Genomic DNA, 16,417 nt, shown 5'->3' with positions numbered 1-16,417 from the left:
TTCAAATGAAAAATAAGGCATGGATTTTGAGGTATTTTGGGAATGGGGAATTTAGGTGCGGCCCGCGAGCGATCTGAAGTGTTGAATCCGGCCCGCGACGCCAGTTGAGTTTGACACCCCTGGACTCTACTCAGGTTGCGAGAACGGGACTAATCCGTGCTGACAATGGACCATATCCATATCGAATGAATTGGCCATCCAGTATCTGTCATTTTTTGGCCAAGATTTTGTCGACGCTTATGTTTTGGCACCGCATTTTATCAGCCGTTTGTTGACCAAAACTTTCCGTCTTCATGTGACCCGACACAGAAGGGGCTGGCCTCGAAATGAATGAGTCTCATAGACGTGAACTCGCTCGTTGCACATCCCTAGTCCCTACAGTAGTTCATCTCAACGGTCTTAGACCATGTTTTCCGGAAAGACCAGTCGGGCAAATATTATCATGAATTCTCATGATAAAGCTTATTAGCTCCAGTACCCAACACCGTGACCTTAGCTATCGCAGGATTTTTGCAATAAATTCTACAAATATTACATACATATCAACAGATAGCTCTGGCACCGTGTCGACCCAAAATTATATCTTTTGCAGTCCATACTTTAATAAGCCTTGAAGAGGTAAGATTTGCGTTACAGTAACCTGTAAATGGGAGTCTGTGATGATAGTATTTACTACTATCCTCGTGCCTCGCACTTATCGAACAGGTATTACGGAAGTATGATGATTGTTTAGCGAAAGTAAGCCAGTTTTACGTCATTTTCCCAGCCTGTCGCAGGCTCAGACGTGCCGATATACTGTAAGTCTGCCACCACACCAGCTTCCAAACCAAGCTTTTGGTTACGTAATAATTACAGTGCGAAAATATTAATTCACTACGGCTTGTGAGAGCTACGACTACTGGTACGTCGTAAATTGAACAAGTTTTTACAATTGCGTCGCAACAACAAAAGTTACACTGCCCTTGAATTTCCTATAAGGTTTATTTGAATTATTCCAGGTCCGAACAATTGACAATTATTATTCGCGATTTTCATTCGCACTCATACGAGATTTTCATTCGCACTGTTCGCACCACCTTCGTCGTTCGCACTCATCCGGGATTTTCATTCGCACCGTTCGCACCATGCTGGTCATTCGCACTGCAAATTTTTTCATTCGCACAGGTGCGAACCGTCACACAGGTTGAAAAGCACTGATCTAATGCAATCGCGCGCCTCGAAATCTTGGATTGGCGCGATACTTTGATTGATCAAAGAGAAACGCAGACATGGCGACGCTTGTAGTACAATGCAGTTTATATACACAACGCCTTAAAAGTAACATTCACAATTACAAATTCAAATTCAAAACACCGCCGTAGCTATACATGTTCTTGTTTGGTACGTAGGCCTAGCTTTCTATAACACCGCCGTAAAAATGTAGGTGTGTTGTGCAACGTTATGTTACACCGAGTCGATCAATATTTAGATTTTCGGAATCAGCTCGACAATACATTTGATTAATATCAGTGATTATAAATTCTAAGCTATTTACGATGAGTTGCGCGATCACAGGTGAGGCTTGGCTCGTCTGTGCCATCATCTGTGCCTTACCTTTCCTTTCGCGCTTTATTTTCGAACAATACGTATAAAATTTGGAAATAAAAATGTTTAATATCTAGTCATTCATAAACATCGATAGAAAACACCAATTACCATCGAAGGTTTCACAATTTTCCTTCACTCATTCCTACGCATGTGGGTAGAAAAATATAGCCCACACAAATCCCACATATTTGTACTAACCATAATTGACGAATTTTCAATTGTGACGAAACATTTGATTGACATGTATGGCTTTTTGGGAGTTACAATTAAAAATATTGGGCCAATATGGCTCTTCTGTCGAAAAAGGTTCCCGACCCCTGGTGTAGTAGATGTGCTCAGGATTCTCAGCGCTGTCATTACGGGTATTCCAGATTTCAATGAATTCGTCATTGAACGTCTTGCAACTATGAAATCACGCCGAGCGCAATACGCCCACTGATACAAACGTTAAAATATGCAGGTATGCACTACTGTACTTCATATTTTCTTTCGAATAATTTGAAGAGTGTCAGCTCGAAAAGCTTCGGGTTTTAATATATTTCTGTCATGAATATATTATTAAAATTTGAAATGCGTAAGCCTAGTTAACCATGCCTAATATCTATACACCATACAAACTGTGTGTGACGACCACGAAGTCACATTTTCACGTCGGAGTACACTATTGTAACGTCATTTAGATTATTAACATCGCATGTACCCCTTGCCCCACCACCCGATATTGTCACGAGCCGCCACTGCAAAACAACACTAATGGAAGATTCCCTGCGTGTAGAGATGTTCCTTCTGGCGACAGAGGATCGACTTTTGCAGCTTTCTAATGGTTGATTCAAGGACCTTTAAATGAAAAAAAAACACCACGAGCAACTACGGAAAACTGATTGTTATTGTAATGTTTTGCACACTCTGGGTGTTTCATGCGGTGTTGTCCGATGGCAGAATTACATGCTGTTACTTGGTCATAAATAATATTATTGTTAAGCAGATTTATGGTACTTGAAAATTTTCTTCGCGCTGCGCGCGATTTGTTACAATGTATTCGGATATTAATATGGGGACCACGCACCACCCTCGCAAAAAATGCAATAAAAAATATACGAAAATAACCACCATTTACTTAAATAAGTGTAATTATAATCGCAATTATAAGGTAACGGTATGTTCCTAGAGTTGGTTAAGGCCGATTGGGTGCTTTAGTTTAGTGAAAGACAGTTGTTCTGAACCCGGGGGTCGTTTGCCTTTATTCTGGGGATCGCGAAGATGTTTGACGTCATCAGTTTCCAAAATATGCAATGAGTAAATCTTAGGAAGCTGACCTTTTTATTAATCAGGCTATCATTTTTGAGCTGGGCCGCGGAATATTTCCTAACTTGAAATGAGCTCGCGGTAAGAAATGGTTGGAATCCACCGGATGTGCAATCTACTGGTGTATTATATTGTAATATGTGGCTGAACCAACATTATTGACCGAATTCATTCACAAATTTTAACAAGCAGATGCATATAGTAAGCCCGCAAAAAGTTACATCGATTACCCCATGTTGAACCAAAGATTAATCCAATTAGTGCTTTTTTGGGCGGAAGGGGCTGATAAAATGTGGTTTCGGACCTGGTTGCAACACACAACCAGATAGGGGCACTGACCTAACCGTATAGCAGTTCTGTCCAACGCACAACCGGCGGACCGGATAGGTCCACCAGACGATTTCATCAGGCCCATGAAAAAATCTGTTGCAGACCCAAACAATCACCATAGGTCAAATTTGAGATGGGTCAATTCAAAACCTATGTTTCACTCCACTCCTGTATACAATCGATATAATGGAATAATCAATAATGAATACATATATAGCTAATAGACCTGGTGCACAAGGCCATAGCTGCCGAGCATCAAAAACTCAATACCAACAACAACAATCGATAGGCGAAGCTTTGCAAGTGTGACGTCATATTGACTGACAATGTGTTCATACCTCAGTGTAAAATCCGCTAGTGGGTGCTAAAGAGTGTCCGGAATTTGACCCATAAAAATATGGTAACCCTATACAATAAGTGGCAGGCCCCTCATTAAACTTGTTACGATAACATGGCCTGATAATGAAAATGTCCCCCCCCTCCGTCTCCGGAGCTCTCTTCTATGATGAATTAGCTCCGGCTCCAAGCTCCGGAGCTCATTGATACCGATGCTCCAGCTCCAGCTCCGGCTCCGTAAACTATCGAATGGTTCAGTTATGTTGTCAATAACTACCGTTGCGCCGGGGACAGAATTGGACAACTAGATTATTCTAGTTGTCTAATTTCACTAAATTAGTGGAAAATGCGAGTAATCTAATTCTAATCTAATTTGTGAACTGTTCCTCTGCTCTAATTCTAATTCCTAACTAATTTGCCAAGTGTTTCCGCACTCTAATATTAGTTCTAATCTAATTTATTGTTTTTCTGAAAAGGCCTCTTTGTACGCGTCATATTGCAGCGAGTTAACAAGAATATCCCCCTCACTCAGGGAAATCCAGTGCCAAGGGGCCTATCGGGGCTACCGCTAGCTAAACATGTTACTAACTGAAAGATTATCTCATCCTAGAAATTGATCTTGTGGGCAAGCCTTAAGCCATTTTCTAAGCGTCTCGTTCTTGGCAGTGTCTGGGCCATTACACGTCAAGGCAATATGCTCAAATGCTCATTAATATCAGCTGACTCTCCATCGATGGAGTGATGTTGTCATCGCCGAAGCCGCTTCAGCTAGTGGGGAATAGTGTTGTTGGGCGTAGGCAAATAGCTTATTTTGAAACAACTACAATAATTTGAAACTGAAATTAATTTTAATATTTCAAAATTATTTACTTCGCGTTCGCGTTCTTCCAAAATCACAAATCAGATCGCCAGCCGCATATGACCCGCGTGTTGGTGACCCTTGGTATAGCGGAACACGAGCCAAGCTTGGTGTACAGACGTTAACCATTCTCATGCTTATGGGATTGCACTGTGATTTGATATGAAATGAACTCGATTTTGCTGCATTTATTTCTCATTCACAATTTCATTGAATTTCCAAGTTTTTGCAAATTCATTAATTCTAATTATAATTATAATCTAATTGGGAAAAAGCTGTGTAGCTCTAATTCTAATTCCAATCTAATTTGGAAAAAGCTGTGTAGCACCAATTCTAATAATAATCTAATTTAGAAAATATTGTGTAGCTCTAGTTCTAATTCTAATCTAATTTTGAAAAGCTGATAAGTTTCCAGTTGTCCAAGTCTGGTCGGGGGCTGTCGCGCCGAACCGTTATTTTGTGTGGGTTGGGTATGCACAGTCCCGGGACGCCATCATGTCTCTATGTCGACTGTCGAAAACGTCATATAGTCTCATGAGAACTCACTTCACGACATTGTTGCGTACCGCATCAAAACACTAATGCGACGTTTTAACATCGGCGCTGCACTTGATCATATCAAGCCATACAGTTGCCTGTAATCTTGAAACTGTGGGGTCGTTCAAGTGTAACAAGCAAGCGCAACATAACAAGCAAGCGCAACATGAGCGCATGTCGCGACCAGAAATTAGCTTTCTTCCAATTACCCAATGCTCGGTTGAAATTCGATATTGATGCGCTCGACACCAGTCCGTCCGGTGTCAATCAAGTTTACTGGAACATAAAAGGTTTTCCTACTAAAGAACCGAATGCCACTGAGAATCTGGTGTGCAGTGCGCCGTGTCAGTAACGAATTATACTATAGACGCTCATTACGTTACAATTAAGGAATACGATTGTTTCGCCGTTCTGGGATGCGTTTCTCTATTTATGTTCACCGATCTTTACAGCAATGCGCAGGAAGTGGTGAGATCGCGCAGTGGTATAGGCTAATCCGCGGCTGCAACGCCGATGGGTTGCAGGTTCGAGTCCGACCGAGGTCGACTTTCCCGCCCCATGTTTTTTTTTTTGCTGCACGGCGTGCCACTAACTTGTTTTTCACTACAGATCGTACCACCTGAATTACTTATTTTACTTAATTGTTCCGGTGTTTGTTGGTTATTCCTGTCAGTACTATACCGCATGCAACACCAACGGATAGTAAGAAAGCACCATTCAATGACATTATTGCAACTGTTTCTTAGGCAGAAGCTCGCTAATCTGAGCTACGACGTTGCTCACAGTAGTCTTCCTGTACCACTTAAGAAGCTCTCGGATACCACTATGGCACGCGTACCACACTTTGAGAATCACTGGCTAATTTCTCAGTAGTTAATTTGCTCAGCCCACATCAGCTCCAGTCCCGTTTTGTGAAATACGTAGCGATCAATATTTTTCGAACCGCTCTATGTCGCTCAGTGTTGCGCTGATGACGATATTGCGGGTATGACGAATAAACATCTCCTTGAATATAATAATGCACGGTATATCTCTCATGCCAGGTTTAGCGCGCTGTATATGAACAATTTGAACATGCTTAGTGTTTAAAAAAGTGGCGCCAACGAGGCAACAATTCGTAATTTTTTTGAACGATTACCGTAAATTTTTGTGAATTCAGCCAAAAATATTAGCATAGCATCTTATAATACATCTGAGCCGGAGGCACGCGTGGTGGGTGCTGCCGACGCCTAGGCTATTCTATATCTGCCGTCACAGCTGCTTACTATAGGCTTTTGATTACATAACAAAGCGCAGTTGCTAATTCATTTTGAAAATTCCTCTGAAATCTACGATTAGCCGTGAGTCGTTACTCTACCATGTTTTAGCTAATGATATGAAACGACAAAAGCTAGGGAGTCATATCCCATCAAGTTCAATTAAACTATTCCACTCAGAAAAGTGTCATCCGTACTCATCGGGGAGGCGAGTAGTGCAGTGTGTAAAACGGTACGACACCAATAGTGGTGGGTTCGAACCCATGTTTGGGCTAGTTTCTATGTGTCGGAAGTTTAACTGGGCTCCTCATCGTCGATGGCGCTGTACAGACAGTGAATTGAAAAGCACAGAAGCAGAGGAAGCCACGCTTTCAAAAGCTCAGCAGCCGAGACCCGAAGACGGACGCATAAGATAAGATAATCGTCAGAATCTATTTTTATCTGAACAAGACACACACAATGTGATAAGACGCAATGCGATGTAATGAACAGATAGGAGGATGCCGAACGACCGAGTTGCGGATTCAGTTGCGGTCTGGCATCCACCTCGACCTAGTGCCCGATGTCGCAGTTCCTTCTTCGATGTTTGTCTCTATTCCGCGGCTCTTTATTGCTCTTTCCTTGTAAGTTCCCTCTTTCATCGGGTCTTTCTATGTGCTAATTGTCGCCGTAAGAATAGCGACGCGCGGGGAACAGCATCCCAGTCCAGAACAACCTCCGTCATGAACCCGGGACTGCCCGGGCGGCAGGCGCTTCTCGTCACCACTACGCTATCTCCCTAGCATGCTACAGAAAAGTCGGACGAGTGAACGTGCGTGATTGAAACACGAATGCGAAAAAGTCAAAGATACAGGACTACACGAAGTCGAAGATACTGAACTGTACGATGTCACCTACAGTAAACTGTACAAATACCTATGTCGTGATGCAGAAGGCCTAAAAAGGCAACGCGTCACTGTAACACCTTGAACTATATAACTCTAGGGTAGGGTTGCTATACGTGTCCGGAATTTCGCCGTTCAAAATATGTCCGAGAGAAAATTCTAAAATATGCGTAAATGTCCGGAATTTTGAAGGGTTTGAAGTAACGTTCATAATTTTTTCGTAAATTAACATAAGCAACATTATTTTTGTGCAGATTTACGCTACATGAAATTTTTCTTCGCGCTGGGCGCGATTTACTATCACATATATTGATTTTAATATTGGGACTACCCCCCTCGCTAAAACTGCAATCACAAATATATAAAAATAACCTTCACTTGCTGAGAAGTGTAATTGTAATCGCAATTATAGGAGAACGGTATATTCCTAGAGTGGGTTAAGGCCGTTTAAATGCTTAAGTCGAAGATAGTGGTTCCAAACCAGGGTGTCGTTAAAATTTATTCTGGGGTTCGCGAAGATGTTGAACATAATCACCTTCCAAAATAGACAACGAGTAAGTCTGGGCAAAGGTGCTGGCCTTTTTTAGTAATCATCTTATCAAATTTTGAGCTGAACCAAGTAACATTTTCAAATTGGAAAAGGTTGTAAGCGCGACCATAAAAAGGTTGAAAACCACCGGATGCGTGGTGTTTATATAGCTCCGTGGTGCGCACCGGCATTCAGCTGATAAATAATCTTATCGATGTGACATGAACATGACTTAACAACACAAATACGCTCCCTGCATTTTCGAAGTCATAATCGATCACCCTATGGTCGTCCCAAGATCAATGTTTTTTTGGGCGGAAGCGGGCTGAAAAAAGTGGTTTCGGTCCCGGTTACAACTTACAAAACACAGCCACACACTCCTGAACCGGGTCGTGACCACCTCTGGTCGATAGGCAAAGCTTTGTTAGTGTGACGTCATATTGACCTACAATGTGTGCATACCTCAATTTTAAATCCGCTAATGGGCGCCCAGGAGTGTCTGGAATTTGAGCCACAAAAATATATTACCCCTAGTTTGATGAGCTGACTTAATTTCCCAGAGCTAGCGACAGCATATTGCGAAACTAAAACGTTATATTTTGATAAGTGGCAATTCACGTCAATTTAAAATCGTGAATTGCCTAGTACAAAATATGCTTCACGATACTCCGTACAATCAGAGTCGTCCTATGTAGGCCTATATTAAATAAGTATTCGCTATCGTGATTTCCGTAGCCTACAGTTACCAGGATGTGGTGTATCGCGATGTAAACCAACGCTCTTCCTCCATTTTTTAACGTGGATCGAGTCACCATCTTCTTCCGTGCACTATGCTACAGATTCATAACACGTCCTTCCTGTATATAGAACGGATGTTTATAGCCTTGTTTCCAAGCAACTTAGGGCAAAACCGTAACCTGTCACACTCACGTTCGAGCGTAAATCAACGCAAGGAGACCCTTTTAAAGCACGCATGCATGTTCGCGGGTAATATCTTTAATAAAAAGCGTACCAGTTGCGTGAATAAAAAAGTGCATTTATATTTGCGAAGCGACCCCCAATAATATGTAGCCCTGAGCGCAAACTGAGTAACCACAGATTTCGTAAAGAATTTCTGTTATACTGAGTCGGTTTTCATGAACCACATACCATTGACACACCATCGATGCGTGTATCTTTATCAGCACAAGACACACAATGTAATGCGCGATATAATTAAGGTTGCTTTTAAAACAAAAATTAATTTAAAACAAACATGTTTGAAACGTTGCCCATTTTTAAAGCATGTTTTTTAGCCATGACGTCACAAATCTTTAATTGTGGCGTCACACTGGATTGACATTGATAATTGAAAATATAGAGTGCATATGGCTCCGTTGACGAAAAAGGCCCGCGTGTTAAACTATAGATGACTAACTATAGCTAAACGGCCCAAAAATATCTTTAACACCAGGACTAAATTATGCAGCAGTTTTACGGTCGGTGGTCACCACCATCAAAGCATCCATTCCGTACCAATGATATATATCTATACGTCAGATGTGGCCAACATGTTCGACCAAATGGCCACAAGAGATCTGAATATTGATGACCTTATTTAATCGACCGATAGGAGTGAACCGGATTATAGGTAACGGTGAAAACAATACTTATCTTACTACGCATCAAAATAACAATTATGTCATGAAAACTCCTAGCCGTGCCTAGCGCGAAAATTTTTCAAAGTTAATGAATGAATTCGCCCAATAATATTGTTACTTGCATATATTACGGGTTGCCTCTGTATATCGCTGGGCTCATTAGGCAAGGACGAGATTGTTCAGCGCTTGGACTGAACCTGCGTCTATCATTTCGAGAAAAGGTTTGATCACCGACAATCTTTCTGCGAGTGCACACACGAAGTCGCATGTTGGACGACACGTTCTCCCATAATTGCGAATATTGCTAGACTCATTTCTGTAAATGGAGCTTTTAATTTTTAATATTCAGGATGGGCTGCCAATACTAAAAACAAGAAATCGAGTGAAAAGAAATCGCACGAAGTGCTAAGAAAAATTTCAAGTCAAATAAATCTGCCGCGAAAAATTCTAATTTAGTGGTCACCAACGAGGTGCCCGCGGGTGCCAGGTCGCCCGCCAGGACCAAATGAGTAGCCCGTGATCGCAGTAGCAAATATTCACATGAGATCTTTGACGGTTGAAGTGGAGAATAGTTTCATATCAACAGCAGTTAAGCATGGGTCAGTCGACCCTAAGAAACATGCCAACGAAGTTTTCGATCGGGGCGTGGCTCGTCTTAGCCCTGCGGAAGCTTAACGGGAATATAGGCGAGCGTCGGCGCGAACATTGGACCTTCGACCCGCAGTGCGGCAACGCAACTGAACTCGGAGACGCTATAGTGTGAGTCCCGGAGAGGGTTATCTGTTCTTGGTAGGGAGCAGAAACCCTACCAGTGCTCTGAATATCAAATTATAGATAACTAACATTGTTATCTATAGTCTAAGACTAAGTGAAGAAATCCAACATAGTGCGGATAAACGGTAGGAGTAACGGGTTTCCCTTCTCATTAGCCAATACCCAAGAAGTAGCTATTGGTTTCAAAAGGGCTTGTGATCCCTGTTCTAATTTATGGTCGTATAAGAAGATCGGAGAAACATGTGGATTGCCTCTGGCTACGCCGATGCGTCGGAACTAATATTTTAGTCATCAATATCCCAAATTTCGTAATCCAGGCTAATCGAATTTTGGTTGGCCTTGCGAGTTCATAATAAATTAACTGGATAATTTATTTTTTGATAATATATCATTTCGAGAATTACCTCGCCGGCCACCCAAACATTGTCATTCACCACGGGTGGGTTACCCCTGATCTACGTGATATAACTGTTGAACCGACGAAGATTTAGGAGAGTTCCAACCATTCCACGTCGTATACGTCGACTACAGGGTGCAAATCATCCGTATAGCCAGTACTACATGTGCTGGATAATAAAAGCATTTAACATTTAATCAGAATTGCTTCGCGGGCGGGCCTCATGTATGACATCCCTGGATTATATAGGATGTCGGAACGATCATGTGCCTAATTAGGCTCTATCGTCGTAGTTCTCAACCGCCGGCATTGTCAAAGTGCGATTCCATAACCTTCCCGCTTACATATTTTGAGTATATAAATTTATAAATCAGGATTGTTTGATCACACTGTATATGTAATCGCATCACTGTTGTTGTTGTTGTTTTTGGTGTTTGTCGACTACTATGGTCAATTACACCAGGCCAATTTTCTTTATTTTTTTCAGTAGCTGCCGACTTGGAGCACGGCCCACTTTTAGGCTTATATAAGACACCGCTTATACGGATGAGATGGCAAGGACGAGCTTAGATCGCATCACGGTCGAAGACTACTCAAATCTAAATTTGCCGAACCCAGCCCTGGTCGGGGCTCAGGCACTTTTGGTCGCAAAAGCCATTTTCACCGTAAGGCCGTGGTGAGGTTGGTCAGAAAAAAACATGAGCCTACCTGGTCCGTCAATTACATGTTCGAAATGGGACTGGACGTAGAAGAACAAATTGAGAGTTTTGATAGTATTTTTAAATTTTCGACTTCCTAGTCCCGTTAAAAGATAGTAAACAATTTATGGTACCTCATATCCGAGTCGCAGACAATTTTCAAGCATAGCCTACAGTTGTGACAAGCTGAGAATGTTCGCGACGACGACATAGGAGAGGGAAACGGCAGCTGGCAATTTAGAAAAAGTCGGACTAAAATGCAATTTTCAAAACTTCCAGACATTTAAGCATGTTTTATCATGCTCCCCGGACACAGTTGAAACACTAAAATCCGGGACTTGTCCAGGGGAAATTCGGACTTATGGTGACCCTAAGCTGGCGCCAATAGCACTAGCGCGGCTACAATTTATGTGGGCCTATATTAGTTTAAATTCCCAGTGCTAACGACAACATGTTGAGCAACGAAAACGTTAAATTTCGATCACTGACAATCAGGCCAACCTAAAGTCGTGCATTATCGAGTACAAAATATGCTTCACTACTCCGTACAATCTGACTCTTTGCATGTGTATTATAAATAAGTCATCGATCGTGATTCCGTACTGTTACCAGCATATGGTGTATCGCGATATAAACCAACGCATCATACTATGTTTGTTGATTATGGGTCGAGTCACCATCTCCTTTCGTGCACTATGCAATTAATAGATACATAAACCGTCCATCCTGTATATGGAAAGGATGTCTATCGCCTTGTTTGCAAGCAACTCACTGCGAAACCTTAATCTACCACACTCACGTTCGAGCGTAAATCAACACAACGAGACCGTTTCAAAGCACGCTTGCATATCCAGCCATTTGCAAGCCGTTTGTTTAATTTCTTCAGTATCGTAAGTTAGAACTCATCATTAGGGCGATTTTTTTGACATGTCGAAAAAGTCAAAATTGTAGCGTTAGGTCAAAAAATGTCAAAAATGTTTACAAAGTTAAAACTTTTTTGCCACCTGCATTTCGTTTTGTATCGTAGATTTTGCACTGTCGATGAACTTATCATTTGAAATTTTACAGCTTGTAGCCTACTTTATAAGGCAGGGTTGCCATCGATATGGACCAAAAAGTAAGGACAGTCGAAAAATTAGATCAGCAATAAAAAAGCGTTTTTGTACCTATTTTGTATTTATACGAGCCGTGGCATATCACATTCCATACTTTTTGCCAGAAACAATCTGCTTCAGCAACTCCTTATTATTAAAAAGTGCTTCATGGATCTCACGGCAGCGCAGGTCTAGGTTTGCCTTTACTTGTAACTGGGATTTGACTGTCATTTCACAAGTAGGCTATGTTCCTTTCCTTGGTCCACTTCGCCGACACAAGAGAGAACACTCTTTAACTTTAACACTAAACTATATGAAAAGAGTGACTTCTTGTGACTTTGATTGTTACGGCACCCTTTGCTACATTGGCTTTATTTTGAATCTGGATTACGCACGCGAGGTATACGTAATTGCGGCATATTATTGAACAGGCTTCAAAGTAAACGAATATGCAGTTCAGTTTTCACAGCCTGTGGTTTTAATCCATTCATAAACATTCAAAAGTAGGTTTTATGTTTTGAATTCGAAGCAACTTTTCGCGTGCCAGAATAGCGGCGCGGGCCGCACTTTGTCCAGGCCTGATCTAATAAGTCATGTCTCTTGCGTACCGCACGAGTGATTGGTTATGATTGCGACATCGTATTGAGTAGCTCGCCTCCCAACAACTGTTTTCTGATTGTATCAACGACGTCTCTGACGAGGTCGCGTGGATTCGCCTAATTACTAATTACTAGTTACAAATTACTGGGGCGTTTGAGCATTTTGTACGAGGTGGCGCACGTAGCCCCGCTACAGCTGAAACTGCTATACCACTCACGAATCTAGCTATCTCACCACTTAGAAGTCAAATCCTGTGGTGTGTACACCACAGGAGTTCCGTTCATTCATGATGTCATGCAATCTCGACGCAAAAGCATAATTTACGAATATTATGCAACACAGATACCAGAGGCAAACGATCGAAGTTCTGTAGTTGTTGAAATTAAAACAAAATAAGGACTCAGGTTGAAAAAAAGGACATTTCTTAGAAATAAGGACAGTTGAGTTTTCTAAGACCTGACCCTTCAAAATAAGGACAAATCTTAGAAATAAGGACGGTGTGGCAACCCTGTTTATAGGCCTACCGTTGCAGACGGCCCATTGTCTGCTCATTGTGAATCATAAATATTCAAATGAAACAAATAGGTTGACATGATGTCATCATAGTGTCCTATATGGTGTCGACACAAGCAAATCTCACGGCTCAGTGAAATTGTATCACGTCACAATTTCCATTTGGCTACAGGCAATTTGACGGTCATTTTTGACCGGCTTGTCGAGCATTAAATTTGGTGAAACGGGTATCAATCGAAAGCTGTCTCTGCACTGATTAGTCTCTCGTTACTCTCTCGTTTCGCCAGACAGCATTGTTGCGTCCCAATGCCAATCTCCATAACAATGACAAATTCGAGGCTGATTGTGGGGGTTCCAGGGCCGCGAGCGGAATAAAATTTATATTTTCGTAATGCGTGACAGTAAATTCAAAAAATAATCTAACCGTTAATATCGCTGGTCAGCCCGTTTCCAACACAGATGATGCCAAATATCTCGAAGTTTTACTGGACTCGAACATGTCCTGGAAGAGTCATATTCAGTCCCTAGAAACTAAATTATCACCGAAGTGCGGCCTGTTCTACAGCCTTGGGCGCTTCATGCCAGCATGGGTTCTTCTGATACTCTTTAAATCCTTAATCCAATCGAAGTTACCTTATGGCATCCTCTGTTGGGGGGCTGCCAGTAAAACTGCACTCAAACCGCTGCAGAAACTACAGCATAAAGTACTCCGAATCATAGCTAGGGCCCCAAAGGGGCCTGGCTGCCCATCCAATAAGTCGCTGCTGAAGAGATTCGGCGTCCTAAACATAGAAGATATGCGGAAACTAGAAATCGCCAAGTGTATGTATCAGTTTCACTGCGGTCGTTGCCCCGAATATTTCAATGACTTCTTTACCTCTGAATCAAAAGCGCACAAGTACAACACACGCGCGTCCACGTCGTCCAAATATCATATGATCGACCGAAAAGATCATCGCTTTATCAAATATGCCGGACCTGATGTGTGGAACATTATCCCGCCGGCCATCCGACAGTCGACGAGCATGTCCACATTCAAGTCGAAATACAAGCAATTACTACTAAATAAATACAGTCCATCCTCAAGATTACCGGACCACGACTGACCTATCGATCTCGCTTCCCATGACATGCCACCCTACTTCTTGTCGCTTTCTTTTTCTATACTATCTTCTTTACTTTCATTCAGTGTGCATGCCTCCTCTTTACATCGCCTAGGCCAAGGTGGGTGTCAGATTCCATAGACTACTCCTTGTTGCTTCGACATCTTCCTGTCTTTTCATTGTATCGCATTTTTTGTGGTGTATTGAACTGATAAAATTGCTAATAAACCAATGTTGATGATGATGATAATGTAACAATTGGAATTCTTCATGGGGCCAGATTTCGTTAAAATAAAGTTTTTTATGTAGAAATTTGTCAGTTTTTGAGGCAAAAAAGTTTTCTTCAGACCAAACTACCTCGTAAGGACAGACAGTTCCATCCAGAAATGAAGATAAGTAGTACAATTTTAACATTATTTGGGAAAACACCTAATTTGCATACGTTAGGTAAAATTTGGTTAAAATTAAGATTATTAAGGTCCAAAAATGTCAAAATTTTGATTTTTTATGTCAAAATCTTCCGTTTTTAGGTCAAAAATAAATCGCCCTACTCATCATGTTATGGCGCGTGCAGCGCGCTGTTTTCACACATTTTAGGCGACATGAAAGCTTTCTATCTCGTGTTCATGGGTAATCTCTTCAATAAGAAGCGTACGAGACCCCGTGAATGAAAAGGTGTATTTGCATTTGCGAAGCGACCATAATATGTATAGCTCTGGGCGCAAACTGAGTAACTGCAGATTTCGTAAAGACTTTTCTGTTATACAGAATCGGTGCTCAACCACAAATCATTGATTCACCATCGTTGCTGGTATCTTCATCAGCACAAGACACACAATGCAATGCGCGATGCAGTGAGCAGATAAGAAGATGTCGGAACCAATGTGTCCTCTAATTATTCAATCTGTCTGTTCAGTCTGCGCAAGCATCACACGAACTCTATGCGCAGTCACTTGGACAATTGTGAGCAACATCCAGGACCAAAACAGCACTTTTGCAACCCCACAAAGCGCTGGTCTTCAGTCCCACAGGACTCTGGAGAGATACTTCTGGACATACTTCTGGAGGGTGCAGCCCACCATCTACGGATAACTTCAGTATCGTCACAAACACACACTCTTATTCCGCATAACGAACCAAGTTCGGCATCACGCGATTAACGAACGAGACGGGATAAGTAGGCCTAATACGCGAACGTTGGACTCGTGTAGATATTTGTATCGGCTGACTACGAAAGTATGTTCTATAGTGTCAAGGGATGCATTTATTCAAAAACATGTGTGCTTAATTGACTGCTTGTACTTGCATATTCAGCTATTATGTCTTATCCTCTCTCAGCATACGTGATCATATTTACCTGTAGGGCTGGATGATGAAGGGGTGACTTCGAAAATTCACGGCATCTAGGCTAATTGTACAATATACCTTTGAGCAATGTTCTTGCCACGCGGAGAAGACTATTCGTTAGTTTTCCACCGGTTAGCGTCGAGCGAGCCCATTGTTATTTAGAAGTTTGGTAATCCATGATATTTCTCCACCTTCATGAAAGATTGCGCTACTGAAATGATGTTGGTATCTGCTTTCGTGAGACGCACGTCATTCAAAATTCTCATTTCTTCGCGGAGCGCAATATGCACCTTTGCGGGCCGCAATTGTAGCCTACCTCGGGCTCAGACTGCAGGAATAAGACTCTTCGTCCCAGGCATGGGCGTAGCCACAAAATATTTAGGGGGAATTTTTTTTTATGAGTTTAGGGGAACTCCCCCCGAGGGAACGGACCACGGATCCGTCCATCCCGCAATGGACAATTTTATCACTACCCTTTATACCAGGGGTTCTCAAACTTTTTTCAGCGCGACTCAAATGTGAGTTTTATCGTCATCTCGCGACCCAAGCCTAGCATATCGGAATAACGCATGTTTAATGTTACTACGTTTCACGGGCATGTATGAAATATAAAAGGTCGGCACAACCT

The 16,417-nt window shown here is 42.0% G+C and overlaps 1 long non-coding RNA gene across 1 annotated transcript; it reads left to right on the top strand.

Annotated features, from left to right (window-relative positions):
- Positions 1–1,008: 1,008 nt before the first annotated feature.
- LOC145450161 (uncharacterized) lies at positions 1,009–15,734 on the top strand. Its single transcript, XR_013918437.1, has 2 exons — positions 1,009–2,047; positions 15,211–15,734. It is a non-coding gene; the product is annotated as an uncharacterized LOC145450161 (long non-coding RNA).
- Positions 15,735–16,417: the final 683 nt, after the last annotated feature.

Source organism: Botryllus schlosseri, chromosome 11 (assembly GCF_051294905.1).
Source record: "Botryllus schlosseri isolate E-star chromosome 11, Bs_hap1, whole genome shotgun sequence".
In the NCBI taxonomy this organism is placed as follows: domain Eukaryota; kingdom Metazoa; phylum Chordata; class Ascidiacea; order Stolidobranchia; family Styelidae; genus Botryllus; species Botryllus schlosseri.
Note: the sequence above shows the minus strand (reverse complement) of the source record. Positions and strands in the feature narration are given on the sequence as shown.